The sequence below is a fragment of the Triticum dicoccoides genome, chromosome 5A (genome assembly GCF_002162155.2).
Source record: "Triticum dicoccoides isolate Atlit2015 ecotype Zavitan chromosome 5A, WEW_v2.0, whole genome shotgun sequence".
Classification (NCBI taxonomy): Eukaryota; Viridiplantae; Streptophyta; class Magnoliopsida; order Poales; family Poaceae; genus Triticum; species Triticum dicoccoides.
The window spans coordinates 576,257,868-576,262,469 of record NC_041388.1 but is presented as its reverse complement, the minus strand read 5'-3'; positions in this window follow the sequence as shown (position 1 = coordinate 576,262,469).

The following is a 4,602-nucleotide window of genomic DNA, read 5'->3' as shown; positions in this document are numbered from 1 at the left end:
CCGATCTGGCCGATGAAGACGTGGATTCAGCCGAAGGGGACCCGGTACCCGTACTCGATTGAGCCGGCCTCGGGGCCCCAGCCTTCATCGTCGATGTAGATCCTGCCGTGACGACTCTTGGTCATCCGGCCCACAGCGTATCCCTTGAGCCCTTTGAAGTTGCCCTTCAAGAACTCAAATCCACCGTGCGTTGGCCCCACGGTGGGCGCCAACTGTCGTGGAATTGTCACGGCAGATGTCCTAGAGCAAGGACTTAGTCGTAGGGCCATCACACTAGGAAGCTTAAAGGGGTTAATCGGGACAAAGGACACGAGAGAGTTTTATACTAGTTCGGCCCCTTATGACGAAGGTAAAAGCCTACGTCTAGTTGGGTTTGGTATTGCTGGGGTTTCGATCACCAAGAGGCTTAACTCGCCGGCTTGGTTATCGACTTGTTGTTTCTTGCCCTAAACCGCCACCGGGTCGTCCCCTTATATACACGGGTTGATGCCAGGTGGCCTACAGAGTCCCGGCCAGCTCATAATCATGTTCGGCTCGGTGACTTTCTTTACATGTCTTTCTGTACAAGTATTTCCTTACATGTGGCGTTTTACAATATCGGGCCTTAAGCCGGCCCCTGGCCTTTGGGCCTTCTATAAGACTTAATAAACTACAAACTTGGATGTTTACTGAACTTCTTGCGTAACCCGCCATTGAAGCTGACCCGACCCCTCCTGGGCGGGTCTCAGCTGGTAGTAACATCCCCAACATTTTTGCTTTGAGCTCTGGCACCTCTACAAATCCCTACTTCCCTCTGCGAAGGGCCTTTCTTTTACTTTATGCAATTTTTCTTTTGAGTCTTCATTTTGTTTTATAAAAGCACCAACTAGGAGGCAATATGATCGTGCTGAAGTGTTGGGTGTAGCTAATATTCAAGTGTGTTTCATGAATGGATCAATGTTTGAGCATGATGGGCTAGGGATAACTTATTTTAGCATTGATATTTTGAAAGACATGGTTGCTTGTTGATATGCTTGAGTATCTAAATTATCATGTCAAAACTAGACTATTGCTTTGAAAAACTAAAAGTCCAAAATGTCCATGCTATAAAGAAAGAAATATGATATGACATGTTAGGCAGCATTCCACATCAAAAATTCTTCTTTTATCACTTACCTACTCGAGGACGAGTAGGAGTTAAGCTTGGGGATGCTGATACGTCTCCAACGTATCTATAATTTTTTATTGTTCCATCCTGTTATATTATCAATCCTGGATGTTTTACAATCATTTATAGTCATTTTATATCATTTTTGGTACTAACCTATTAACATAGTGCCAAGTGTCAGTTGCTGTTTTTTCCATGTTTTTTACATCGCAAAAAATCAATATCAGATGGAGTCCAAATGCCTCGAAACTTTACGGCGAATTTTTATGGGCCAAAAGGAACACAACGGGCCCTGGCTGCACCTGGGGGGTGCCCTAAGGGAGGCACAACCCACCAGGGCGCGCCAGGAGGCCCAGGCGCGCCCTGGTGGGTTGTGCCCACCTCGGGTGCCCCCCGGACCACCTCTTTGCTCTATAAATACCCCAATATTCTAGAAACCCTAGAACAAGCGAGAAAATATTCATCCATCCGCCGCAGAGTCCAGAACCACCAGATCCAATCTAGACACCATCTTGGATGGGGTTCACCACCTCCATTGGTGCCTCTTCGATGATGCATGAGTAGTTCTTTGTAGACCTTCGGGTCCGTAGTTAGTAGCTAGATGGCTTCCTCTCTCTCGCTGGATTCTCAATACAATGGTCTCTTGGAGATCCATATGATGTAACTCTTTTGCGTGCGTTTGTTGGGATCAATGAACTTTGAGTTTATGACCAGATCTATCTTTTTATATCCATGAAAGTTATTTGAGTTTCTTTGATCTCTTATATGCATGATTGCTTGTAGCCTCGTATTTCTTCTCTGATATATGGGTTTTGTTTGGCCAACTTGATCTATTTATCTTGCAACGGGAAGAGGTGCCTGGTAGTGGGTTCGATCTTACGGTGCTTGATCCCAATGACGGAAAGGGAAACAACATGTATGTATCATTGCTACTAAGGATAAAACAACGGGGTCTATCTCTACATAGATATATCTTGTCTACATCATGTCATCGTTCTTATTGCATTACTTCGTTTCTCCATGAAATTAATACACTAGATGCATGCTGGATAGAGGTCGGTGTGTGGAGTAATAGTAGTAGATGCAGGCAGCAGTCGGTCTACTAATCTTGGACGTGAGCCTATATAATGATCATTGCCTGGAATCAGCATAATTATTTGAAGTTCTATCAATTGCCCAACAGTAATTTGTTCACCCACCGTTTGCTATTTTTTCTCGAGAGAAGCCACTAGTGAAACCTACGACCCTCGGGTCTTCTTTCTCATATATTTGCCTTTGCGATCTACTTTTCTCTTGCATTTATTTTTAGATCTATTAAACCAAAAATACTTTGCTGCACTTTATTTTATTTGTGATCTATTTATTCAATCTATTACAACTTTCTCCTGTCCATGCACCAATTTCTGGCGCCGTTACTCGAAAGGGATTGACAACCCCTTTAACACGTCGGGTGACGAGTAGTTGTTATTTGTGTGCAGGGGCTGTTTATGTTGTGTTGCTTGGTTCTCCTACTGGTTCGATAACCTTGATTTCATATCTGAGGGAAATACCTACCGCCGCTGTGCTGCATCATCCCTTCCTCTTGGGGGAAATACCGACGTAGCTTCAAGCGACATCACTGTCTCAAGATCCACCCCTGGACACAATAATAGATAGCATAAGTCTGATGGTTGCAGCTTTAACAACGGTACTGAAGGTATCCTCACAATCTAAACCATAGCGTTGGTTAAAACCCTTTGCAACTAGAAGTGCTTTGTACCTATCAATTAAGAAAAAGGGTTTCCCCCCGCTTTGTATTCCAAAGCAACCATCCGATACATCCAACGACAGATGCTGGGGCGGAAGCAGTACAAGCACGCCCAAAAGAAAAGAAAAAGGAAAAGGAAAAGAAACAAATGCCGATAACGGCGGATCAATAAAAACGACGAAGCCTCGCGACCGTTGCGTCCACTGGAGATCGCCCACCAAGCTTCGAGACTCCGAAGCGTCGGTACCAATCAACACCTCCAGGAAGGAACGCAACGATGACGACGCTGATGCCAAGGGTTTCCCCCGGTACGTGGCGAGGAGAGAGGAAGGGTAGCCCCGACGCCCTCCAGGAAGGTCTGGCGGCACCCTCAAGCGCCACCGCATCGGTGTCGGCCAAACCAACATGGATTTCTCCCGATCCCATCCTCTACCTCAGGCACTTCGGAGCTCGCCACCAAACCGACCACCGCCGAGTGCCAACACGGACACGAAGCTTCCCACGCTGTCTCACCACAGCACCGCGAAGATGGCCTGCACAACGAAGAAGAGGAGCCGGGACTAGTGCAGCAGCACCGTCGGCATACGGGAGGGCCCCACCTCCATCGTCCACGACGGCAGCCGACCGGACACCATAGCAGGAGCCTACTGGGCCCGTGGCCCCACAGGCCCGGCCGGGCCCTCAAAGGCCCGGACAGCTCCCGCCTCCGCGTAGCAGCTAGCATGCCGCCGGCGCCACTTTCCCAGTCCAAGCCGCTCCCCTGCCTTCCCATACAGAGGACGTCGCAGTCGCGCCGGAGTCGACCCGCAAGGACCCAAACGGGACCCTACGGGCCCAGATCTGGGCCGGGAACATGGCGCCGACCGACCAGCACCACCGGACTGCCCTGTCGCCAAGAGGCGGCACCACCACGGTGAGCGCCGCCGGCCACCACAGCAGGCCGTCGGACCACCACCGACCGAGCAGCACCGCCGCGTCGCCCCATGCTACGTCTTGAGCTTGCGTTGGTTTTCCCCGAAGAGGAAGGGATGATGCAGCAGAGTAGCGTAAGTATTTCCCTCAGTTTTTGAGAACCAAGGTATCAATCCAGTAGGAGGCCACGCTCAAGTCCCTCGTACCTGCACAAAGCGATAGCTACTCGCAACCAACGCGATTAGGGGTTGTCAATCCCTTCACGGTCACTTACGAGAGTGAGATCTGATAGATATAATATTTTTGGTATTTTTGGTATAAAGATGCAAAGTAAAAAAGCAAAGAAAGATTAAAGTGATGGAGATTGATATGATGAGAATAGACCCGGGGGCCATAGGTTTCACTAGTGGCTTCTCTCAAGAGCATATGTATTCTACGGTGGGTGAACAAATTACTGTTGAGCAATTGACAGAATTGAGCATAGTTATGAGAATATCTAGGCATGATCATGTATATAGGCATCACGTCCGTGACAAGTAGCACTAGTAGAAAATAGGGCTATGGTCCATGCCGGCTCAGCCCATTAGTCCCGGTTCAGTCTAGAACCGGGACTAATGTGAGCATTGGTCCCGGTTCGTGCGGCTAAGGCATTAGTCCCGGTTCACTCGGGCCCTTTAGTCCCGGTTTAAGACATGAACCGGGACTAAAGGGTGCGGTGACCTTTAGTCCCGGTTCGTGCCTCAAACCGGGACTAAAGATTAGACCTTTAGTCCCGGTTTGAGGCACGAACCGGGAC